This window comes from Epinephelus lanceolatus, chromosome 7, assembly GCF_041903045.1.
Source record: "Epinephelus lanceolatus isolate andai-2023 chromosome 7, ASM4190304v1, whole genome shotgun sequence".
Lineage (NCBI taxonomy): Eukaryota > Metazoa > Chordata > Actinopteri > Perciformes > Serranidae > Epinephelus > Epinephelus lanceolatus.
The window spans coordinates 37,979,338-38,007,046 of record NC_135740.1 but is presented as its reverse complement, the minus strand read 5'-3'; the positions used below and the strand labels follow the sequence as shown (position 1 = coordinate 38,007,046).

The window sequence follows — 27,709 nt, the reverse complement described above, 5'->3', positions numbered from 1 at the left end:
CTTGAATCACAGTGTGTCCTCCGACTCTCTCCCCGCCACTACAGACCACCTCTCCAGGAGGAGAGCAGGCTGCCGCTCCAGAGACAGACCTCTAATTGGCAGCCACAGCAACCCAAATCCAGCCAGCCAAACCACAGCTCCAAGGGACCGGAGAGCCAATTTGCCGCCAGTTCTGCAAAGTCTCTGTTGCTGCCGTTACGCAGGGCAGACCCGGCGCTGCCACTGGCCACCTGTCCGATGTGACACCCCGTGCTAGGGGTGGCGCAAAAATATGCATAAGCAAAAGCAAAAGCCTCATTGATAAACAAGGTCTAATTCACTAACACCAGCGCTAATAGCCACACACAGTTTGAGTGAAGTAAATAACATCTTTAGAAAGCTGTTTTAAAATGAGCCTTTGCTGATTTTCAACCAGCTTTGTATCATAACAAAGTGGGTAGTATGTGCAAAGAACTATGGTAAACTTCGCTCCATCGAACCAGTGCCCAGATCTTCCTGTTCCCCTTCCGCAAAACAAATCATTTGGCAAAATTTCACTGGCTTTCAGGCTGTTGCTTGAATAACAGGCTGTACTTCCACATTGTCATTTTGCCCACCACCAATGCTGCCACCATGGACACACATAGTACAGAGAGGATCAAGGGACGGATTTGCCCCTCCATCTCTTTCTCTCAAACTCAGACCACACCCTGATCAAATATTTTCTCTGGTCACATAGCACCAATTTCAAAAGTATTTGTGCCTTTCTACTGCATAGACAGCTCAGGTTTATAAAAGACCATTTTTTCCAGCAGTAAAAAACTTCTTTGAAAAGTTCATCCTCTCTGCTCTATAACTGCTTCCCTCAAGGGTTTGAGGAGTCAGTATCACTCACGACAGTGTCTTATCTTCCGGGACCAACTGTGCCGATGCAAGTGGAGAGAAGAACAGATAGTGAAGGGGAAAGTTTAGGAAGACAACAAAAGAAAAATGTTGTTAATAGTCCACTGAGTATGATCACGCTACAGCTCATCTCAAACTGTGCCGCTGCCGCTGAAGGCCACTGACAAATGGGAGGCAACAGCTGGAGCATGAAAAACCAAAGTCTGATGGCTTTAATATCCATTCTGATCTATTTTCTAGCAGGAACGTGCAGAAATAATCTCTTATTTGTGGAGGTTCTCAGGCTATGAATGGGAAATTATTTTCTGCATGATGATAGAGAGAAAGAGGTTCAGAAAAACTATTAGTTCTACGCCTGAGCATCAGTCAAGCAAAAGTGATGTTCGTAGTATGGGATAATAAAATGTCACCAACTCCTGCAAGTAATTTCCTCCAACCAATCTGCTGTCAGCCACATAGTGACTGAGCAGCTGCTACCCTTTAAAATGATGGCACCTCTTTACCCAAAACACCACACAAACCTGATCATTTCTTTTGGCTGGCAGCAGAGGAAGAGACCAATCCCATGAAAGATCACATCAATCGACTGCCAACAAGACACAAGAGAGCGGCTGTGTTTGATGAAGCATTACACAGGAAGAAGAACATGTTAAGGGGCGGCACGGTGGTGCGGTGGCACTGTCGCCTCACAGCAAGAGGGTTGCCGGTTCGATCCCGGGTGTGGGAGCCCTTCTGTGTGGAGTTTGCATGTTCTCCCCGTGTCAGCGTGGGTTCTCTCCAGGCACTCCGGCTTCCTCCCACAGTCCAGAGACATGCAGATTGGGGACTAGGTTAATTGATAACTCTAAATTGTCCGTAGTTGTGAATGTGAGCGTGAGTGGTTGTCTGTCTCTATGTGTCAGCCCTGCGATAGTCTGGCGACCTGTCCAGGGTGTACCCTGCCTCTCGCCTGATGTCAGCTGGGACAGGCTCCAGCCCCCCCGCGACCCTCAAGAGGATGAAGCGGTTAGAAGATGAATGAATGAAGAACATGTTACCAGTGATAACTACTTCACCTCTCTTCACCTTGCTAACAAGAAACTTGAGTAACAGATACACAATCTTATCTCTGCATGAGAGTTTGGAGCTGCTCAGCTGTAAGAAACTTTCTGTCAGTGTGACTTGAACTTCTGTCAGTGCAGTGTAAGCCACACTGACAGAGCCAAACCATGGGTTGTCATTCTGTGCACAGATTGTCAGTGTGTGTGGAGGTCAGCGTGGCAGAGAGGAAGAGGAGGCCACAGACACACAAATTCCACTTTCAGAGTGGGGAGGATGTGAAGGATAGGATGTGCTCTGTGAGAGGTGGTAGACAGTAACGAGACTGGTTGCACAACAATTTGACTGGAGGAAAAAAATCACCTGTGAAGGAAACAGTAATTCATGAGGTAAAGTCAAGCTTACCTTAACAAATCAAACTCTGGTCCACAAAGACAGTTAAATTAAACCTGAGTCAACACAGACGCACTTGATGTTTTGACGTAATTTAATTACACAAATTCTTCCAGGTCATGAATCAAATATATCTGTGTCATCATTTTTCTTTTTTTTTTTATCTTTTGACAATCCAAGTCACATCTAAGTCATTTATTTGAGAGCACCGCAGCTCCATGAGCGTGTTAGTTAGTTTTAGTTCATTTCTGGTAACTCTTGTACTTATCTTCCTCCTATTGTTACTCTATTAGACACTAGCCCCTTTTACACTGCCAGATTTTCAGCGAATGTTGGGCCATTTTGCCAGCAAGCTGTCAGCGTTTAGACAGACAGCGCCGGATTGGCGAGTTGATCCGAGGTGCCCAATTTTCCGCCTCATAGGGTAGACATATTGGTGGAGCTTTTTGGTTTAAAAAAAACAAGACACCTTCTGCCATGGGAGGGGCTGTTGATGACTTGTGGGAGGAGCTGTTGATGACGCCTCACGTGCAACTCACTGGCAGTGGACTTACCCTACGTGCACAACCTAACGCATTGACGGATTGACGCTGACCGGAAGTCATTCATTTCAATGGAGGTGAAAATGACGTATAGTAACAGACTAGCGCGCAGCACGGCAACGGTTCCATTGCCCATCTGACCATGGAGGCGTTGGATTTTTGCTACACGGGTGTTGACATCATGGGAGAAACAGAGCGTTATGGTGCCGGAAGTAGGAAATGAATTGCATCCGCAGCTGTAAACAAACAATATCTCATTTATTTATTCAAAAGAAAAATAAGCATAAGCTTTGAATTGCACTTCACTTGCACCCGCAGTTTGCTCCGTCTTAACGTCCTATTCACAAAGGATATTGCGCTAATGATATACCAGCACAAACATGCCCACAAAGTTTGGCAGCATATGTCAGCTCTTTCAATAGTACACGACTCAACTCATCTCAGTTCAGTTGGTACAGTGACAGTCAACATGAGAGATCTTTGCAGGAAGATATTGCTAGCTCTTCTGCTAGATGACTTCACTAACAGCTCTCGCCGACAGCACGCTAGCTAGCCGCCCGCATCTGGCCAAGTCCGTCAACGACGGAACGTTGCAGCGTTGTTCTGGGGGTGGGGAATGTGTTGGGAAAACGCTCCGTTAAAACAGGAAAAATAGGTTGTGAACCTGGTGTAACAGGAAACAGCTGATAGCAGGGATTAGCGAGCAGCTAGTAGCAAGAGGGAAACGCAAACCTGACAGACGAGAAGATGAGCCACTGGGGAGACAAAGAATTGCATGCCCTCCTTGTCCTCGCAAACGAAGAGGCCATTAATTGTCAGATGACGGGAACAGTGACGGACGGGCCAACTTGTGAGAGAATCCCCGAAGGACTGACCAGTCGCGGCTTCCCTTGGAGTACGTCACTGTTTACGTCACACGCTGAGCTACACGTTTTGTTATTTGCTCACGCCCCCCATTGCCCCGAAAAAGGTGCATTCTGTAAGTAGGTAGGCGGCATTTTGCTGCACTCCTTGATTTTGTTTTTATCCTGCCAATGCTGAAAGAAGACTGATTGGGCTTTCCTGCAAATTTGCACAATTCCTATTTAAAAAGGGCTACTGATGTTGCTTTTGCTCCTTGAAAACACTTCTGATCTTGTATATGTGTATATTTTGCCAGATATGTAAAACTCTATTGTTATAAAACTGGGCCCAGTGAGTGACCCTGACCTGGGGAACCCACTGGTTCATCTGGTTGTGAACAAATAAGTTGTGGTTACTGTTCTTAGTCTTACTTTAATTTAAAGCATTCTCTGGCACAATAATTTCCTTCGGGATAAATGAAGTTCTATTAAATTCAATTGTATTTGTCCAAGAGGTGTCAGTCAGATGGTTTTGTCTCATAAGACCCCAGAGACGAGGCAAGTCATCAAAATTCTGCATGTGTTAAGTGGCAAAGTGAATTCACTGCAGTAAGTGTTTGAAACACAGTGAGTCTACGTTATGCCACCACTAAAACTTCCAAAGCTGGAGGGAGTTACAAGACCCTGTGAGATTGTACTTAGCTACTGACATTTGTACTAATCGTGTATCCTTGAGCAGGACATTTTATATTCAGTGCTACTGCCGCAGGTGGCTCTACATTAATGCATGTTGGTTACTGGAAGCTTGCACAAAGTCACAGAGGAAGGATGTTCCCCCCCTGAAATGTTGATATTTTAAAATGTCTCTCTTGTCAAACTCCACTGGAACAGCACCGTATCTGTCAGTCAGGAAGTTTCAAGTTGATAATAGTTTGTTACAGGAGAAATAAACAACTCCAGCAAAATGTGTGACCCAAGGCACCAGTTTGTTACTATTAAAAAAAAAAGTTTTTTAATTATGTTTTGCGTGTTTGTTGCGAGTTACTTAGTAACTTAGCAACAATGATTGACTCCACATTTTGTTTATGATGTTTCTATGCCTCTTGAATAGACATATTTCCACTAGCATTAATAAAGCTGCACTGATGAAGCACAAGGCTTATTTTGTGTTCCCTCTGAATTCATTAAACCACTAAGAGCTTTTAGCCTCTCTTATCTCCTGTTTGTGAATCTTCGTTTACTTTCTTTGATACTCTTCATCAAAGCTGGGATATGATCATCCACCTTCATCCCTGAAAACACATGCATGCACACACACGGAAACACGTCAGCACCTTTCCTTTGAGTGATACGCCACTCTAGCCCCCTGCGGCTTTAAACTTCTGTGACATTTAGAGAGTCCTCCTAAGTGTTTATGAAAGTCTTGACAATGAAAGGTTTGGATTTGAAGCTACTTCCTGCGACACATGTGTTGATGGTGCAATTTCTTTGCAGCTGTATTTAAACTGCATCTGCACAAGCTTCCAGGTCACTTGTCTTTCAGTTATTTGTCAGCTGGAGGCCTGCCAAATAGGACGATAAATACAGCAGGAGCCAGTCACAGTAATCTGAAGACTGCTGTGGGCGAAGCAGCAGACATTCACGATGGTATGCTTTTAAATGTGCTCCACACCATTAGATGAGTTATTCTAATAAAAGCAGTTTAGAGCAGCAGATAAGTGGACTGTATTTGATGTGACTTAAAGTAGATGCACAGCATGTTTTTTTTTAGCTTGTTTTGCAAAGTTGTGTGTAGTGAACCAAAATCACTTTTCTTTCCTCAGCAGAGATAATATCTGACTCAGTATCTTGCCAGCCTACTTGACGACACTGATAGGGTATCTTTCTGTCAATATTCTGGCTAATGAAGCAACATACTGGAGGGCAAAGCCTATATGGCAACTGATAGATGTATACAGACTTTAGGTTCTGCATGCTTTGCAAACATTTTGACATGAACAACACCTCAGGGCCTAATCAGATACAAAAGACCACCAGAATTACCATCTTGCAATTGTATGCCTCCATGAACCTGTCAAGTTCTAAAGACATGGATGCTTTACACATATCTTCCTCCCAGCAAGGCCTATTGGAAGCCTATGGCCTATTGGAATCCATTTTGTTTGAGGCCATGCGGCAAGGTGAGTGTGCTTGCTGATCCTGTAAGTCCAGTTAGCTCCTTTAACTTTAGCTTATATTGTAGTTATGCTATGTAGTGTGTGAAATAGAGTATGGTGAATGTGACAGGAAAGCTAGTATCAGCATTGCTTCTGCCTGGAGCTCGCATGTATGGAGCCTGGGTTTGGTTGAAGATGGCAGTGCTGTTTGGGCTGAGAAAGCCATGTGTAAGTAAGAAGGAAATCCAGGAAGAGGAAGGTTATTTAAGTGTGGGAGTGGCCTATTTGAATCCATTTTGTTTGAGACCATGCTGCAAAGTGAGTGTGTTTGCTGATCCTGTGAGTTCATTTATCTCCTTTAACTTTAGCTTACATTGTAGTTATGCTATGTAGCGTGTGAAATAGAGTATGGTGAATGTGCTAGTAAAGGTAGTATCAGCATTGCTTCTGCCTGGAGCTCGCATAAACGGAGCCTGGGCTTGGTTGAAGTTGGCAGTGCTGTTTGGGCTGAGATCACTGTCCAGCCTCCTGGAGGTGTCATTGTTGTGAGGGCTCGTCCTGGGGAGGTAGACTGTACAGCCTAACCCGGCGGGGGAGTGTGATAGCCTAACAAGGCTTCCTTCCCTGGGTCTACCTCCTCTGTGGTAGTATAGGTAAGGTAAAGGAGGTTGTTCGGTTAGTGTGGGGAGCAGTGAGACCTGGCATTAGGGGAGTGTCTCTGGGACGCCAGAGATCACTGTCTAGCCTCCTGGAGGTGTCGTGGGACTAACTAGACGAAACACCGGTGAAAGGAGGTTCCCACCCGATGACCCCAAAGACATGCTAGTTATCACTGCTCACGGGTCTGTATAGTTAAGCCTTGCCATAATAGCTTATCGTAGGGCTTAGGAGGATTATTCACTGAGCGCTGATCCCTTTTTTTTTTTTTATTATTATTATTAGAGCACAAAGTTCTTGTGTTTATTTGAATTCCTCCCAGCAGGGCAGAAAATCTATTCAATCAGCACAGTTTCAAAGTGGGCACCCAAGATAAGTGTCCCCAATTTAATATGTGCCCAAATGTCTCCCCTTCTGTTCCTGAGTTATGATTTCCGTCACTGACAGTGATGAGTAATAGCCAGAAAAGTGCTTTCGCTGAACATTATGATGTCAAAGTCATTACTTTATAAAAAAAAAAATAAGTCATCACTTCATCATTTTATCCTCTGAGACATTGTGAAATTTTATCATAATTAGCAAGGTAGTTGCTGACTTATGGCCAAAAAGGTGTTTAGTGAGGTCACATTAACCTTGACCTTTGACCTTCAACCACAGAATTCCAATCAGCTCATTCTTGTGTGCCAAATTGGCAACACGTTAACATCAGACAGACACTGTATGGCTAGTGAACGGATCGCAGATAGACTAAAGCAACAAATCAGCTATAATCAGAGTGACACCTGCAGATAATGCTCCAACAAATCTGAACAGATAAAAGAAAGCATGTCAACAATTGTTCGGTTACATATGTGACATGGTGAATGTAACAATCAGCGTGTTTACATGTACATAAATGACCTATTTATTAAGGGGTTATTGGAGCATGTAAACACCATAGACTTTATCCCGTTTATGAAAAGTACTCCAAAAGAAATCCTGATACTGTGGCATGTGTAAACCGTATCCTGGTTATTGAGGGCAACTAACTATCTGTGCAGTTGGGCTGTTACCTTGGTTACATGGTAACAGCAATGGCGGCAGCTCAAGCGTCTCACCTCAGGAGTGACATGGAAACAGAGTTTTGTGTTTCTGTATTGAAAGAGTTTAATATAATGGGGAGCTTGGATGGGAAAGAGCATCAAAATGCACCTATTCAAGTCTATAGTGGAAATTTTCTCTCCACTTAGAATCAATGAACTCCATCATGACAACTCTGTCCAACCAGTGACAGCTGCCGATCTTCATCCACTGCTCCCTTGTTCTTTGCGGTGGCAGCAAAAGTGACAGTGACAGATAATGGTCAAAGTCCAGGACGTGTGTAAAATCCTGTCGCTCTCGTTTCCCATTGCTGGGGATTTGTGGGGAAGAAAAAAAAAAAGTTAATGCTAACATCTCTGTTTTTTTTGTGAAAACAAATCTGAATTAGAGGTGGGTGATATGGCCCTAAAATAATAGACATGCAGCAAAGGGCCACAGGCTGGAGTCGAACCCGGGCCACTGCAGCAACAGCCTTGTACATGGGGCGCCTGCTCTACCACTAAGCCACCGACGCCCCGTTTCAGGGTATTTTTGTGATGACAATATTCCTGGCGATATGACAAATTAGTTTAACAAAAAAAAAAAAAATTAAGTAAAAAAATTCCTTCTTAATTTAGGAGGATTTTAGGATAAGTGATATAGTTCCTCTCATTTCTTTAGTTTGTGAACAACAACAGTAACTCAGAGTGAGATTTAGATTCTGTATACATTATTAATAGTTCAACTAAATATGTAAGGGATAATGTATAATGAGTTGTGAGTCTGGGAGTTGTTTTCCCAGTACTCACCGGCTCATTATACATTATCCCGCTTTTTACACGGCTAATTATCAGTTAAATAAATAATTTGAGACAGAATATTGATTAATTATATGATAGGATTTTATTGATTTATAAATTAAATCGGGAGGAGAGAAAAAAAAAACTGCCGGCAACGGCTGAATCTGCGCTACAATAGCTACAGGGAATCAAGAGAAAATGAAAATCATGAAATATCATGAAAATACTCCATCTTTGTATCTTGTAAATTATTATTTTGAAGTGGTAACAGCTACGTTAGCCCGATAAAAAAGTAACTGTTGTCAGGACAGCGTCCCTAGCAACGCTGGGCTACATAGCAACGGTCATTACACAGTAATATCAGACCTCTGAATGCAGCGACTGACCAATCAGAATACAGCATTTAATAGAGCCGCGTAATAAACAAATATAATATATAAATCAACAGGTGATTTCCTTCTTTTAGTAAATTCCTAAATGATTGAGTTGGTTTTATTTCCCACCTGGACCTTTATGCTCTGCCATTTCTCCTCTAATCATTACACTGTAACCTGTGACAGGCTGTTACGATACCACAACTATCACACAGTCACATATATGTAGTTTTTTGTCGAGCCACGAGTGTCACGTAGGTTTACGTTATCAAAAGTTAATGACAAAACCACTTGACGACACCGACTCCCGTGCGCACAGCGAGACAGGAGAGGGAGAGACGCTGTGCTGCTGCCAGAGGAGCCGCTGAATGAGTTCCCTCTGAGCGGTAAGTCACTAAAAGAGTCTGAGAAGTCCGGGAGTGTTCATAACACATTCAGGACGCCACAGTTTATTTCACACTACTGAAGCTGCTCCACTTTTTGGAACCACCGCGGAATGCATGGCTGTATCGCTTGCAGTTGTGCTTGTTGCCATGGCTAACAGTATGACGTCAATAAGTCAACGGGTTGAAATATCGTGAGTGTCACGACCTGAATTTTTCATATCATATTAAAAATTATACCGTACTATCACATCAACAAGATGATGTGGCACACCCCTAAATGTATCTATGTTTAATCTATCAAAAAAGGTGTCAGACAATCTTGGAATTTTAAATAAATGTTGCACAACAAAAATCTTTAGTCTGTCTTATCATCGGTGACAAACAAACCCATCTTTACATTTGTTACACAAAGTAGCCCATAGTTTTTCACATAGACAAGCATGTTGTGGTTAAAAATGCCCTACTTTGTTGAATACCCTCTAAATAAAAATGTAACACAAACAAGCTCAACAAAGACAGTCAGTTCTTCAGGGCCATTGTATAGAGTTGTATACACTGTAAATATCTTCTATAACTACATCTTGTAGGTTTATCAGTGATGGGTCAATCTCTCACTCAAAAGTTTCTTTTCCCTGTTGTGGACAGATATTTCAATCCCAGAAACGACTATATACCCACACAAAGGGCACACTGAGGGCTTTCTCAAGGTGAGACTTTGTATACAGCAGCAGCAGCAGCAGCAGCAGGATGCACTAAGCCCTGAATTGGCAGACATTTCTCTCAATGATACCCAAGTGCTTGACACATAAAACAGATTTTACTGCGCACTTTTTCTCATTGTTAACCTGCTTCCAGACCCCAGAATCACCAAAATGGAAAGCCGAAGTAAAACTAAGCAAAACCACTCTGACATGTGCAATAATGAAAATGACAAAATGTCCAGTCACAGAAGTACTTAATTGTATATCTATGGTTTACTGTACTTGTCTAGTAAATTTTTTTTTTTCCCCCGTTAAAGGGGTTAGAGGGGTTTTTTTTTGGGGAGTTTTTCCTTATCCGCTGTGAAGGTCCAAAGGACAGAGGGATGTTGTATGCTGTAAAGCCCTGTGTGGCAAAGTGATTTGTGATAAAGGGCTTTATAAATAAAATTGATTGATTGAATTGACTTGTATAGTGCTTTTCTAGTCTTCTGATCACTCATGCTTTTACACTACACGTCACATTCACCCATTCACACACACGTTGACCCACACTGGTGGCTGAGGCGACCATTCAAGGCGCCACTTGCTACTCAGTAACCATTGACAGTCTCACACACTGATGGAACGGCCATCAGGAGCAATCTGGGGTTCAGTATCTTGCCCAAGGATACTTTAACATGCGGACTGGAGGAGCCAGGGATCGAACCACCGATCTTCTGATTAGTGGATGACCCCATTGAACTTCTCATGAGTTCTTTTTTTGCACCACACCAGCAGTTTGTGTAGTTTTGAGTTGCAGAGTGGACAACTGATCAGTCGATCTGATCAGATCAGATGGAAGGATAAGAAGAGAAAGTGTTTGTGAGCGAAAGCAAACTTATCAACCCAGCGCAATGAAGGGTTAAGTTTCACTTTCAATGCACCTGCTGTTCTGCTGCTCGGTCTGTGACCAGAGTGTGCTCTGCAATCTGAGAACGGGCTGCACTGAATAACCCAACAGTATACACAGTATATTCCCACGGCGGTCAAGTCAACAACAGTCCAGGCCTAAAAATAGAAAATCAAAACATGGTGGCAGATGTTTTCATTGTAGAGTGCTGCCACAAATAAATGAATGTGAGGGGAATCCTTGAGGGTGCATTAAAACTAATCTATAATTCTGTGGAAAAGGTTGTGCAGAGCTTCTGCAGAGACAGCTTGTCAGAGTCACAGAGAGGTGCTGCACACCTCCTGATAAATGCAACTACACACCAGGCACCGAAGACACTGCAGAAATTTGAGTGGACATCAGAGCCGGGAGAAGGGCTGCACGAGTAATCGAAAACATTATTGAAATCGCAATATCCCAATTGCAGGAGCACGATTTTTTGATGCAGGTAAAATGTGTCACAACATGCCTTTGTCAATTCACAGTGGGGTGCTACAGATATGCACTGGTCCACAGATCATATTTCCAGACTTAAGAGAACACTCTTGTTTGGTACAGATCTCAGCAAAACTCACATAATCTTTTTTTTGTTTTTTTTTCCAGTGAAAATGAAATACAAAAACTACCACTCCAACTAAAATCACAACTCTTAGCTCAACCAGAAGACAGAGAAGGAGGAGAAAAAACAAAAACAAGAACAAGAACAAGATGAAGAAATAGAAGAAGAAGAAGAAGAAGAAGAAGAAGAAGAAGAAGAAGAGGAGCTTTATTAATCCCCCGGGGGAATTTAATTTTTTCACTCTCTTGTCATTTACACACAGGCCCAAAATACACACACATGCACAAACAGGACCTGTACATGCATAAAATGGAAAGATGTGTTTGGGGGACATGGGACTTGAACAGCTGACCCTCCAGTTCCCAACCCAAGTCCCTATGGCGGACAAAATATGGAGTGTCGAAATATAACGTGTCTTTTAAAACCATATGATTTTTTTTGCAACACAACTCCTGAAAGAAGATTGCAGAAGAGCTGGAGAGTGATGTCATAACGTGCGACCAAAAATGGAAGCTCCTTGGAGACAGAGTCATTTACATGCTGCATATAACATACACTGCAGTATATTATATATGACTGGTGCACACAGGTGTCCACACCAGCTCATGCAGAATGCATAAGCGCACAGCTTTATATGTATAAATTAGACTTAAGGCAGTAGGCTGCTCACTTCAGGGGATCTATGGATTTTTGAATGCTAGCAGGTCAATCATCCAACTTAATTCATGAAGGGTTCAAATTCAAACAGTAAGCTCTGTAGGGGCTTCAGATATATTCTAGAGTATGAGAGAGACCAGCCCGGTGGGTGCGAAATCTGGGTGAAAATGGAATGTGCCTGTTGTCCACTTGATTTATGCTCCGTACTATGTGCCCCATCTCCCCCACCCCAAACCAATTTGGTGCTAATCCAGTGATCTGTCACTTGATCAGAATCTGGTCACAATTCAGAAGGCACTTTAAATTCCAGACAACATCGGTACACTCTCCCATTAAGAATAATTACAATTTCCCACCTTCTCTCTCTGACTCAACCTTTGGAATTTGGTCCTCAAAGGGCATTAAATCAATCTCTAACTTATACCTGGATGGCAAGTTCGGATCATTTGCACAACTTTCTCAACCATTTGACTTACCAAAATCTCACTTCTTTAGATTCCTTCAAATTAAACATTTTGCCCAGAAAAGTATGGCCTCCTTTCCAGACTTTCCAGCTAGCAACACAGTTGATTATATCCTGTCATTATCCCCTTATCGCAAAGGTTTAATCTCTATTCTCTATAACAATATATGCAATATCACCCCTCACTCTCTGCAAGATGTTAGGAGACTTTGGGAGAACGACCTCAGTGAGGAGATGACAGACGATCAATGGGAGGCAGTGCTTGACTCGGTACATAACTCTTCTCCTTGCACCAGGCATAGTGGGATACAACTTAAAATTGTTATGAGAGCACACTTGACCAAGGTAAGACTGGCGAGAATCTTCCCTAATGTTGACCCTTCATGCCCTCGCTGTAAGGGTCAACCAGCGGACTTTATACATATGTTTTGGACCTGCCCCAAGCTTAGCACATTTTGGTCCAATATCTTTAGTGCCTATGCTAAGATGCTTCAAAGAGTCATTAATCCCAACCCTATATGTGCCCTATTTGGATTCACCCCTGAAACTCGCTCCCTTAGAAGCAAACCTCATGTAATTATAGCTTTCACCTCTTTGATCGCTAGACGTCTCATCCTCCTCTCCTGGAAAGAACAAGCTCCTCCTAACTTCACAAGCTGGATTAGAGACATCATGTATTTTCTGAAATTAGAGAAAATTAGGCACACCCTCCAAGGCTCAGTGAAAAATTTAGGAAAATATGGGCCCCCTTTTTAGAGCATTATAAACGTTTACACTGAATAAAGACGATTAAAACATTATTCTGAGAGCGAGGCAACTTTTTTTTTCCCCTTCTTTTTTTTTTTTAGATTTATATAATTTAATTTAATTTATTTCTTCTTCTTTCTTTCTTTTATCCCCTCCTTTTAATATATATATATATATATATATATATATATATATATATATATATATATATATATATATATATATATATATATATATATATATACACACAGTCAGGTCCATAATTATTTGGACAATGATACAGTTGTCGTCATTTTGGCTCTGTACACCACCACAATGGGTTTTAAATGAAACAATGAATACCTGCTTAAAGTGCAGACTCTCAGCTTTCATTTAAGGCTTTTTTCAAAAATGTAGTATGAACCGTGTAGGAATGACAACCATTTCTTCACACAGTCCCCCAACTTTAAGGGCTCATAAGTATTTGGACAAACTTGGGCAAAACACCCAAAACACAAGCAGGAAGTGCAGACGGCTGCAGTAAAGGGCTGGCAGAGCATCACCAGGGAAGAAACCCAGCATCTGATGATGCCTATGTGTCCAACACTTCAGGCAGTCATTGACTGTAAAGGATTTGCAACCAAGTATTAAAACTGACTGTTTAACTGATGATTATGTTAGTTTGTCCAAATACTTATGAGCCCTTAAAGTCGGGGGACTGTGTGAAGAAATGGTTGTCATTCCTACACGGTTCATGCTACATTTTTGAAAAAAGCCTTAAATGAAAGCTGAGAGTCTGCACTTTAAGCAGGTATTCATTGTTTCATTTAAAACCCATTGTGGTGGTGTACAGAGCCAAAATGATGACAACTGTATCATTGTCCAAATAATTATGGACCTGACTGTATATATATATATATATATATATATATATATTTATTTATTTATTTATTTCAATTTTTTTTTCCCTTTTCTTCCTCTTTCCTTCCTTTCCTGTACTGACACTTATTCACCTATCCTGCTGGAATAATGTACTATATTGTACATGATTTTTCTGTAATCCTGGGTTGGACAAAGACTTCAATGGACAATCATTCTTGTGAAGATCTGGACTTAAAGGGACAAGTGGGGATTGTGGTTGGGCTGGGGCGGGTAGTGGGTGGGGGAGGGATAGGTGGGTGAGGGATCTTACTAGGGTTGGGACTCGTTAGGATTTTAACGATTCCGATTCCTTACCGATTCCTTCTTAACGGTCCGATTCCTTACCAATTCCTCTTACCGATTCCTACATTATATTCATTATACTTGCTATACTTAAACAAGTATATAATAAACACAAATGCAATCATACAAATACAAAAACTTGAAAATACACATTTGTGTGTGGTGTGTATTTCAGATTTAGAGCTTGTATCATCTCCCTGAGAATATATAACAACAAAAAGTGATTTTCTGATTTCTACAGTAACACTGTTACCTCAAATTAACCACAGCAATGTAATAAAAAATACTTGAATGCATTCATACTTGGGCACTGTTATTTACGTGACAACACCTGAACAGAACACACACATTGGCTGTTTGTTTCTACCGCTCCCCTTGCTGGAAGCCTCGGACCTCCCGCCGCCCGCCTCCGCCTTGATTAAACGCTGAAAATTAAATAAAAGAGGGAGATAGGTGTCTCCTATTTTAGCTTATTTTGTTATATTTCTCCCTCTCCCCTCGCTGGAAGCATCGCACCTCCCGCCGCCTGCTCACGTCTCAAACACGGAGGTCTCCCTCTCCGCTGAGCACCCACGGCGCACACCCAGCCTGTTAAATAGCCTGTAACCATAACAACTATGTGACACAAACTCAGTGCTTTAGTCATTAAATAATGTCGGACTCGGCCAGAAATATGCGGCCCGTGCCGTACTCTAATGGAAATGCATGTGACGTTTTTTTTTTTACAATCTAGGAACCGTTTGCAGGAACCGTTACTCCAAATGTGATGGACCCGGTTCCAAAAAAGAACCGGATCCGGATCCCCAACCCTAGATCTTACATACTTGTAAGTATTTGAATGTTACAGCTACTATGTTATTATTTTCCTATATTCTATGACATGTATACGCTGTAAACAAATGTATACTGTTTAATGTAAAATCAATAAATATTGTTAAAGAGACATAATAGATATCTGAATAACTGTGAGTTTTGGACAGGTGGCCAAACAAAGCAGCTTTTTAACACATCATTTTGGAAATTGTGACAGGCATTTCTGACATTATGTAGATTTATAATCGTTAATTGAAACCCTCAAGCTAGTGGAGCAGCAGTTACCCTGGATGCAGTTTCAGGACTTTGATTTTAAATGCTGTGTGACTGCTGCACTCTCTAAACCTGCTGTGCTAACTGTGCATTAGCACACATCCTCTACTGTTGACTGCAACTGGCATCAGACCAGGTGGCTGTATCAAACCCTCCCGCCTGTAAACAGCTAGCAAGAAGTCGTGTCAGACTGAATACTGGAGAGGAAACAAACTGGTGAGTCAGTGTGAGTGTCAGGCTGCCCCATTGCACCCTGCACTTCTACCTGTTCTGTCTAAACTCTTCACTGCATTCATTCAGTCTTCAAGTGGGACATGAGTTTTGTCCTTTTCACGGCCCTGAGGCAGGCTGCCATTTTCAGCTGGAATTTATGACTAGTCTACCGCAGTGTGAGAAGGCTGTGCTGTTTAAATCTGTGAGACACCTCTGAAATTATGGATTCAAGAAACCATTAAACTGTTGTAAAAAGCCGACAATGACAGAATAATGCTCTCCTTATTTCCAGAATCTGTTGGCTGAGTCACACACCAAAAAGATGAAGCCAGAAACAGTCAGAACTTAATTTGTGTCTGGTTCTGTTCAGTGGCTTTGAGAATTTGACTTCTTTGGTATTTTTGCACCATCCCTTCGAGAGAGATGTGTTTAATCTTAATGCTTATCCAGAGGAAATCAGGGGCTTAGTGTCCTGCTCAAGGATGGTAGGCAGTGACAGTCAAACTGCCCCAAAAGGATTTTATCAGTGTCCCTAAAGCTCTAAGGTGAACAATGTGTTCCACCTGACAAAAGTGATAAACAAAAAGTCAGGTATTGAATGCCGATGTGAAAAGCCTCTTTTTAAATGCAAAGAAAGCTACTTTGTTGCTAAGCATGCATCTGAGCATGTCAAATTCCTCATTTCATTTCAATGTTTTTTGACATTTCAGCTCCTCTGTCCTTAGAGCTCTTCCTCTAAAATACTTGCCGGAGTTTTCTTTTTTTTCCACACACGTGCTGTCTTGGCTCATCCTTGTTTGACTCAGCACATCAGCCCATAGGGCAGGGATTTGCAACTCCATTAAACACGGCTATCCACTTGAAAGTCTGTCTTTAACTGTTGAAGACTTGTCTTGAATGAATGATGTCTAAAAGCAGTGGGCTGATCCATGCCTCAAGGCCTCTGTAATTTTGCTGCAAGCCTTTTTTTTAAATCAAACAGAACAGCAGGTAACTTAAGTTTACCTGCTGGAGGTGAGCTATTAGCAGAGGTGCAGTAAGAGCCTGCTGTCTGCAGATCTTCATCAACATCTCACTGTGGCTGTTTCTGCTTTTACTCTTTCTTCCTGTGGTATTACTGGACTTATATGTACTGAGGAAAAGCTGCGCACAAAGTTCCACTACTTTAGTGATACACACATTTAATTTTGTATAAATTCTTCACAATTAGGGTTGGGATCCAGATCCGGTTCTTTTTTGGAACTGTTCCAGTTCCGGAACTGGTTCCATCACATTTGGAGTAACGGTTCCTGCTAACGGTTCCTAGATTGTAAAAAAAAAAAAAACCGTCACATGCATTTCCATAAGAGTGCGGCACGGGCCACATATTTCTGTCCGAACCCGACCGAGCCTGACATTATTTAATGACTAAAGCACTGAGTTTGTGTCACACAGTTGTTATGGTTACAGGCTGTTTTTATCAGGCCGGACGTGCACCGTGGGTGCTCAGAGGAGAGGGAGACCTCCGTGTTTGAGAAGGGAGCTGGCGGCGGGAGGTCCGAGGCTTCCAGCAAGGGGAGCGGTAGAAACAAACAGCCAATGTGTGTGTTCTGTTCAGGTGTTGTCACGTAAATAACAGTGTCCAAGCATGAATGCATTCAAGTATTTTTTATTACATTGCTGTGGTTAATTTGAGGTAACAGTGTTACTATAGAAATCAGAAAATCACTTTTTGTTGTTATATATTCTCAGGGAGATGATACAAGCTCTAAATCTGAAATACACACCACACACAAATGTGCATTTTCATCTAATTGTACTGTGCAACAGTTAGAATAAAGTTTTTGTATTTGTATGATTGCATTTGTGTTTACTATATACTTGTTTAAGTATAGCAAGTATAATGAATATAATGTAGAATATTAAGTATAGCAAGTATAATGAATATAATGTAGGAATCTGTAAAAGGAATTGGTAAGGAATCGGACCGTTAAGAAGGAATCGGTAAGGAATCGGAATCGTTAAAATCCTAACGAGTCCCAACCCTATTCACAATAAAAGTCCCTTGTTGTTTTGCTAGGTTAAACCTTTTACTATGAAGCAGCAAAATAAGGAAATGTTGGGTTTTCATCAGCAGTAACTGAACATGATTCCTTTACAGCTGAAAGTGAATGTGAAACAGTAAATAAAGCAGCTATCTAAACTACAAACAGGGATGCAGCACAAAAAATAAACTCCAAAACCACTAAGACTCAGTTTGAATCTACAAAAGTACCAAGAGCTGAACACAGAGACATTTAAAAACGTCTCTCTGGTCTCCTGAACAGACAGACACAGGTTGAGTCTTGCAACACACACTTGTATGAATTGGAGAAGGGGGTCATATGGGGTTGGCTATGTATGGCAAGATGTCACTGCTACCCACATGGGGGCGGTCGGGCACGCTTATAGCCAGAGATGGATCAGCATGTTAAAACTGACAATGGAAAAGCAAAGTGGCGCAGCATGGTTTGACCTGGCGTGGCCAAAAGTGATGATGGAAAAGCCCTATAACATTTAAAAGACAAACAGCAGACTTTTTTCCTGCTGAAAAGTTAGTGATGACATGAATAAAATTACAGCAAAAGCATAACTCAAACTTTTAGATATGCTGAATGATGAGTGACATGCTGTGAGGGGTCAACCAGTACAGCTGAAGAGCCTCATTCCCTAACCAAAAATTAACTACCAAAACAGTATCACAAGTATTATTATTAACTATTTTGTGTTGTGACATATTAACCTCATCCTGGGTGGTTCAGATAAATCCCTTTCAAAGGTTAGAGTTGGACGTGTTTTATGAAAATGTGACATTAAAGGTTAAGAAAGTTTAATTACGCCTGCAGTAATTGCTTTTTTGGCCACTTGGGGGAAGTGCAACAAGCTGCAAACACAACACTGACATTTTATCAACTTGTAAAATTAATATGGTGAAAATCAGATTTTATTTTATGAAGCAGATATGAAGCAACATTAGCATTCATTTGAGGTTGAAAGTCCAGCATTAAAGGTTCTGTATGCCACATTCAGAGCATTAATACAGCAACAAAACACTTTTTGCTATGTAAAGATATAGTGGAGTAATGGCGTCCTGAGCAGAGAATGAAGTCATGGTACTTCTGTGTGTTGTAATCTGAGCTTCTCCATTTGTTGTTATGGTACAAAATCTGGCTGCACATGCATGTTAGTTCATGCGTGTATCTCACTTGCTAGCTCATTGCTGCCGCTTTCCACTGTGCTCATACAGCGATTACAGCTGATATTGGGACAGTGGCATTGCAGAAGAGTAGCACCCACCTTCCAGTTCCCCCTTGATTAACACCGATAGCTGTGTAAGCACTGTTGTCGTTGTTTAGAGTATTTTATGGAGTTAGCATCTTTAGCTGCTAGCTGCTGGCTCAGCCGCCTCCATGTTGAGAACTGTGTCAAGACAAGTCACACTCTGAAGTTCGCACATAGCTCCTTTGGCCCTCCTTTTCGCTTGTTATCCACCAACTCCTGAAAAAAATATGTGGCTCTTCCACTTACTGCTGCCTGTGACTAGAAATGATGCTGATGAGAGCCAAGAGAGTGGATCAAAACACTGAAGTTGCAGCAGCTAAAACCAAAACAATGAGCTAAAAGATGCTAAAGTGTTCCGTAGAGCTTAGGAGAACTGCAGATTTGGGTTATCATCATCTGAATTGTATTTGAAAGAGCTTCACATTACAAAGGGTGGTTTTTTTTTTACCTTGTTTACATTGTTGATAAATTATTTATAAAAATAGGAATGAGTGCAGCTTCAAAGTTAGCTTCAGATAATGAGGATCTTGTTGCAATGTCTAAGTTGACAGAGGTCAGAGATCATGAACATGAGACTTTGTTAACTATGAGTACACTGTCTGTTTTCAGCCCTGGTCCCATGTTTTATTCATGAATGTGTTGTCTGTCACATTCACAAGGTATTCCAGGTATTGACTGTTTGCTATGGCCAGCTGCAGCACCCTGAGATCATCCACTTATTTTCCCCAATTTTCAGCTTGTACTTCCTCTCTGCACAGGAGCATCACATCAGGTTGTCTTATACTTTAGTCAAGAACTTTCTAGTCAATCAACACCCAACTACACTCCTCCAGCTGAGACAAGAGGGCCCTTGAGTACTGTTTAAGTGTTTGTAATCTTAAACTGTGTTAGCCCCATGTGATGGTATACTGCTAAATATAGCCGAGACAGGAAAATGCATTTTTTTGTTAATACAAAAAAGCAGTGAAATGGCTCCAGCTTTAAAAAGACTGCATAAACAACGGGCACTTAGTGGACAAAAAGCTGACATCAGCTCACAATCCCCCCTGTGAGATGTCTAAATTGAGCCTGGGGAATGGACAGAAGGCAGGGGAATTCAGAGCTGTCATTTATTATAATTTGACAGCTGTTAGATAAGCTGCACCTGTGTCAGCGCAGGAGCCATGATTGATTATCATCTCCTCAAGACAAATTCAGGAAGTCAGTCAAGTATGAGGAGGTGAGGAGGCTTCAGCATTAAAAAGTTCTCATTTTAAAACAATCATAAAATCATATTTGGGGTTTTTAGGATTGAAAGTATATTTTATTTTGTTGACATTAACTGTAATTATTGGTGCAATGTGCCTTTGAGTCATGCAGCTGCATAACAATACATTTTTAGACACCCCTCATAAATGTATTCTGTATCCATACTGAATAAGTTATTTTAACAATACATACCCTGGTAACCAACCCATGGTTTCCAACAGGTAATATTCTATTTTAGGTTTGGATAAGAAAATAAGTAGAAGGTCTATGGGTGAAGTCGTTTATATTAATCTTTACCAACATAATTAAACAGTTTTAGAGCAGCTCACCAAAATGTACTGTAGAAATGTGCAGCTGCTGTTTAATCTGGGCATAACTGATGGAGGTGTCCGCACTGTACCAGCTGTGCAAAACATACACACAAGTTTGGAGGTACGAGTGCAACAAATGAGTCACAATGAGTTACTGACAGGGCAGAAAGAGAAGTAAACAATCTGCTGAAAAGATGGATCATGCACTCTGCCAGCCCAGCCGCCAGACATAAATGTTGGCACTATTCATTTCATACATATACTGCATTATCAATGTGTCTAAAGTGATGTAGTGCTGATTAGATGTATATGAGCTGACTTTCTGATTAGGAGGTGGAGTGGAGGCTGGATGGCATGACACTGAGGACAGACGGCTGCTAATCTGCAGACCACAGTTTGAGCCCAACAAATAACAAAACCAGCAGTTTTGAGTGAGACATTGACGGCGCTTCCAGACAAGATTGTGCCACCAAAAGCGGCTGTTTGAAACCCAAACATGGTCTTTTCCAGAAGAAGAAGAAGATAATATACTTTATTTATCCCTGAGGGGAAATTATTTTTTTCCTCATATACACACACAGGCTGGAAATACACACATACACAAACAGGACCTGTACATGCATTAAATAGTGAGATGTCAGAAGAAGGGGGCTGACTATGGAGCAGTAAGGGGTTTGGTGCCTTGCTCAAGGGCACCTCACTGCAGTGCCCAGGAGGTGAACTGGCACCTCTCAGTCCGTGCTTCATATTTGACTTAAGCTGGTGACCCTGCAGTACCAGGTGGCAACCATGTGGTTACATAATAATAGTTACATAATTTGTGGTTTGCAGAAACGTACAGTGCCAACATTTAATCTGGTGACTGGGTTGAATCTGCTGTTGTGCTCCCTTACAACGCCCTGATGGTTTTATTGATACAGCAACCTCTTCCGAGCCTTTTCAAATTATGGGCACAGATTTGGGCCGGCACAGTGGTGTGGTGGTTAGCACTGTCGCCTCACAGCAAGAGGGTTGCCGGTTCGATCCCGGGTGTGGGAGCCCTTCTGTGCGGAATTTGCATGTTCTCCCCGTGTCAGCGTGGGTTCTCTCTGGGTACTCCGGCTTCCTCCCACAGTCCAAAGACATGCAGATTGGGGATTAGGTTAATTGATAACTCTAAATTGTCCATAGGTGTGAAAGTGAGCGTGAATGGTTGTCTGTCTGTATGTGTCAGCCCCCCCGCGACCCTCAAGAGGATGAAGCGGTTAGAAGATGGATGGATGGGCACAGATTTGGTCAGGTATGTTACTAAGCCATGCATATTTCCTCACGTATTTGTATCTACTCCGTGGTAAGACCTTATTTTGAAGGCAGAGGTGGTCACATATGTATCCTGGGCTGAAAAATGCCCTCGAATGAATGATAAAAGAAAAGCAAAATCAAACACTGAAGAAATTATTGCAAAGTATTAAATCACAGGATGAGTGAAATTTAAAAAAAAAAAAAAAAAAATTAAAACATCTTCATTTATGCATTCATTCTTGAGGCTAAATTAATCAAATACTGGTCAAATGGTGTGCAGAACTGAAACAGTGTAAAGAGTATAAGGCTCAAGACTGTTCAGGGCCCCCAGCATGCAGAAATATTTCCATACCTCATTTTGAAAAATGGCAGTTTCTTTTTCCCTCACCAAAATCTAGCTTAAATTTAGAGCGTTGTTTGGCCCCCTTTTCGACAAGATAGCATAACATTGTCAGTACCAATGGATGCTGTATGTCGTCTGGTTCAATATGATACCTGTGTCTTCATTGTAGCTTTAAATTTGAGAACACCACAGCAGGTTTTATTTGCAAAGATTAGTCTGCCTAACTCCTCACCTTCAGCTCTGCCTGTCATACTTGCTGCTTCTCTTCTCTTTCTTCTTCTCTCTGTACCCTGACTGTTCCTTTAGGAGCCCATGATTGTTGGTGAGGCACTTTGACTTTGCTTTCAAGTTTTTTAATTTGAGTGGAAAGAAGTTAAGGCCTTGAAATGTTTATAAAAATAAACACAAATAGACATTTGGTTTTTGAAAGTGCTTGAATTGATATATTTGTGCAAAAAAAAAAAATTGTAGTTGTTTTAATATTGTCAGCCATCACTGTAACACATTGATAATCGTTGTCTGTCAGCTTCTGTAAAGCTGCTAGTCCTCATTATAAAAATTCAGTGTTTTAACAGTAATTAACCTTGATCTCTTTCTCAAACTATGCAGTGTTGGGTTCTTGAATTTTATGGTATTCAGCCTAAAACATCCTTGAAAAGTTCTTGAATTTGTTGTTTGAGTAAGTGTGGGAACCCTGTCCAGGCACCCCTGGTTCCAGAAATTCTTGTTTTTCGTAGACATGGTTTTTATATTCCTGAAACACTGTCAGCCATCACTGTAACACAGTGATAATCGTTGTCTGTGAGCTACTGTAAAGCTGCTAGTTCTCATCATAAAAATTCCCAGATGTTGTTTTTGAGGCTAAAATAAATGTTGAATTTTGGACTTTACAATACTCTGGAGTTAAATGTTATTGGAAATGTTTGGAAACAAATGTGTTTGGAATTAAAATCAATAAGAGAGCAATAAAGTAGACAGAGAGCTCAGATATGTTTTTTATGAGAAACCTAAACGACAACAGTGATAAATCTATTGTGAACTTTTTTATCGTGAGTTTTTGGTCTCGCTACATTCCTGTTCCCTACAGAACCAGCTCCTGTTGTTAACCAGCACCTTAAAAACCATTTGGAACATCTTTTATTACATTGATCATTTCATTGATCAGTTTCAGAGGTGTTTAAACCATAACTTCAACAGATTACACTTTTATACACTTTTATACCTTACATAATGTCATAACATTGTATTGATGCAGTTTATCTTTATACAGAGACACAGAAACATTGAACTCCAATTTAATGTAATTTATTATGATTATTGATGTAATCTAATGTGATTGACATTGACGGGCGAACCTGAGCACCAGGAGAAAACCCGTGAGTAGATGTAATCATCTCTGTGAGCTGTCAGTGCTATATCGTAGGCAACTGCACCTGCTTGTGTCTAGTTGCCTACGATATAGCACTTATGAGTACCATAAACTGGATGACTAAGAATCTTCACCAACATCTTTGGGAGCTATTGTTGCCCAGCTCAGGCAATCCTTTAGTTTGTTCTTCAAGGCACAGACAGTCAAGGCTACCTAGTCTTAATGCAATGAGGACATTATTTGTGTACTGCATTGGTACATCCAAACACAGACAGAATTTCAAAAGTGTGTCTCTTATCAGCTCGGTCCATGTCTGATCTGTACAAATCAGCTTCACTATAACTCGCAGCATTCACAGACAAACACTTGTCTTCATCTGGACACATTTTCCCCACAAATACAACATGCTAAAGTTATTAGCACAAGCCTATGGCATTTTAACTGTATAAATTAGCCTCGCGGCTATCAGACTTTTCCTCTACTCATATGAAGCCAGGGACAACAGCAACATTTAACAAAGGTAACGTTACAAAATTCGTCTCCATTGCAACTCACAAGATTCACCAACAAAACAACTGTCTTATACTAAACACGTTTTTCACTAATAATATAACATGCTAACGTTATTAGCACAAGCCTATGGCATTTTACATTGTATAAATTAGCCTAGCAAATAGAGAAGATTTCCTCTGCTCATATGAAGCCAGGATAAATCACACACAAGACTTAAAATGCTATTTTTGTGGAGGCTTTATTTTCTTCACAATTTACTGTATTATTATCTGTGAAATTAAACTAAATAAAAGCTTTGTTTCCACTGAGGGAAATGGTTTCATCTTACAGAAATAGACAGGAGGTCTGCGTCGCTGCTATTTGTAGTTACATATCTGGGGACATTGAAACGTTACCTTTGTTAAATGTTGCTGTTGTCCCTGGCTTTATATAAGTAGAGGAGATGTCTGCTAGCCATTAAGCTAATTTTCTACAATCGGGAATCGCGGAGAAAATCCACAGAGAAGAACAGGTGTTAATTTGGACGCACTATGCGTTGTTCGGGCGCTCTCTAGGCATAACGTCCATGGCGCAGCTCGCTGAGATACGATATAAAAATATTTTTGCATGCGTGCCCTCGCCCACAGTATTTTACTCAATATGCGTGAAACCAAAGGTAAAACTAAATGTTGAAATAGCAGTAAAACCACATTCATTGAAAAAATGACACAAGGGATGGATAGGGGGGATGGCAGTTTTAGAAGGGGGATGATTTTGACAGTTTTTATTTCAAGGGGGATGCCAACCCCCCCTCATCCCCCCTCATCTCGTGTACCGCATGCAGGTGCAGGGCTGTTGTGGGTTTGTGAACTGGACCAATGCAAAACTCTGAGACACACCACAGAAGCAAATTAGCATATTCCCAGACTGATCGATGAGCATGCAGTATAAAGAGGGCCTCTGTTAAGGTTACTCTGCTCTGGTGAAAAAGGCTCAACACAACAGAGACTACACTTCCTCAGGACGCTGAGGACGACCAACCTTCTCTCTTAAAATGACTTGTGTGTTTCTACCACTACCATGGCCTCGCTGCCACAGCAGAGCCTGCAGGATTGTTAGAGACAGTAATCACCCCTTTCACCACCTGTTCACACTGCTGCCCACAAGAAGATGCCACAGAAGAAGAGCCCTGAAATGCCGCAACTCCAGGCTCAGTTTTCACCCCAAAGCCATACACAACCTGAACTCTCTCCCCCAAATCCCCCGCCCTCACCCACCACCACCACAACAATTTTCAATTGCACCACCACGCACAGATGTCCACTAACTGCATATGCACTTTATCTTGTCCTTTTATAATTAAAATTATAGCCTTATCCTGTTTTAATGTGTGGGTATATGAGTGAATGGAACAGCTTTTCTTTTATGAGAGACAGCTAATTTTGTCATATAAAGGCGTTAATTAATTAATTCATTATACATTCACAGTTTCAAAAAAAATGTATCAAGGCCCAGACAACCACCTTCACCTTCAAACCAGCGGTTACCGCAAGACCACTGACACTCCGACCCACCTGACAGAAGGTGTTTCAGTCATGCTAATGCCTTGATAATACAGAAATTTCAATACAATAACAAATCAGTCTTATAACAGGAACCAAAGGGGGAGCAATGCAGCCACAAAGCCACACTGAGTCTCACACCTTGGGTTCCTGCACCCCCACACTCCCTGCTATAGCATTCAATCATCTGCTGATCCCTTTGTGCACGACCGTATTTCATCCGACCAGCAGTGACCCTCAGTCCCTGTTCCTCATTCATCTCCCTCCCACCTTAACCGCCATTCCAATAAACTAATTAGCTTACTTGAATAATGTCCTTTGCTTGTGAAAGCTCAGTTAAATACCAACTCTCATTTAAATGGCAAAACCAACTGTGTAACAGTTTCACTAGTGTGGCCTTCAGCATCTTAATACTGGTCAGTGACCTCAGTTTCCCCCCTCACAGAAGGCCAGCAACTGGTCACACAGAACATCTTTTTCTATTTATGTATGACACTTAAGGCTTATTTTCTCTTTAGCCGAGGGACTTATACAGTTGCACGGTATCCCTGAAAAGATTTCTTCAGTGAAGGAAAAACGTGAGAGGTTTTACAGCGGTAAAAGCTTCCATGGAAATTGTTTGTTTGTCTGGACTTATGGTTAGTGAAAAACCGCAGAAGATAAGAAAAGCATGTTGATCAGAGGAGGAAAAGATTAAACTTCTGGAAGAATACAATCATAGAAAGCACAAACTACAAAGTAAATTTGATCGCTAAATACCAGAAAACAGACAACAATCAATCAAATCTAAAGTGTAAACTTAAAAGCGTATTCATTGGGTTCTCCTAGTCACAGAACACTGTTCTCAGGGTGTGTTAGTTTTTTTCATTCATCACCATAAACTTTTTTTTTTACCCTGCTTTGATTGCTAAGGTCTTTTGTGCAACGATCAAGGGATTCCTTAAGAATAAGACCAAGACAAGGAGAAAACCATAAATACTTAAAGCCCCTACAACTTTGATTTTGAGTTGATTTTGGCGACCCTGTGGACAAAAGCAGTAGTGTTTTGCCGGAATGCAGCCTACATTTCCCATGAGCTCTAGCGCGTATTGTCGTAAAGACGCTTACCTGGCTCGTGCATGTGTTTGTTTTGGGGATGAATGAAACAACAAGACGGGAAAACTTGACGGGATCCCAGCTCACCTCTGCCGCGCCCCAGCTCCACCTCTCCGGCATAAGCGCCATCACCACCGGGGTAAAAGCAGCAGTCTGCTGGTAAGGCTGAAGGCCTGTTTGGCTAGCACTTCCATGGCTTCTTGGACTGAGTATGGAGCGGTGCCTCACCTCTTTATTTCTCGGCACTCGCTGGACCCTGTCAACGCCTGGCTGGTACCTGTCGTTGGCCCAGATGAGGTGGTAAATGCTAGATCGCTAGCAAACAAAACGTTTATCCTGAAGGATTTCCTGACTTCCCGAGGATTGGATTTTCTCTGTGTGACTGAGACGTGGCTGACTGTTGGTGAGTCCAGTGCTTTCACAGAACATTAACCCGATGATTGCTGCTACTTTAACTCCCTGCGGACGTCAGGTCGAGGAGGAGGAATAGCGACTATTTATAAGAGTCACTATAAATGTAAGCAGCTAGGTAAGATGACGTGTGCCGTCTGAGTGCCGTAAATCGTTTCGTCCTGGAAGCAACCTGGGGCGGACCCGGAGACAGTTTCCTAAAGGTATGGATATACACTATATAGAAATAGCTTATCTTCACACCAATGGTCTCATTTGCTGTTGTAGGTCACGCACAGACATCAGCAGAAACGAGAGACTTTTGCATATCCAGTGAAAAGTTCCTTGTAGCAGCTCTAAGTGAACATTTTAAGGAAACCTGAAGGAGAAAACTTCGGCCCAGATCACACCGAAAGCTTTTTGCAGGTTGTAAAACGCGAGTCTCGCTGCACTGCCTCTCTTTTTTAATTAAATGCCACTAGTGGAAAAAAGGCTGTCAGTAAATAGTTTGTTGGGCACAGATAAACAGAGATCTGTGTGGGTACATGACACCCTAAAAAAGAGGGTGGATCATGGGGAGTACCACCAGTTGGTCCAGGAGCTTCTCCTCCATGATGGTCATTTCCAGGCAT

The 27,709-nt window shown here is 41.6% G+C and overlaps 1 protein-coding gene across 2 annotated transcripts in view; it reads right to left on the bottom strand.

The window, feature by feature from the left end:
- rxfp1 (relaxin family peptide receptor 1) overlaps positions 1-27,709 on the bottom strand; it is a 145,596-nt gene that overhangs the window by 102,499 nt on the left and 15,388 nt on the right. The window lies entirely within an intron of this gene.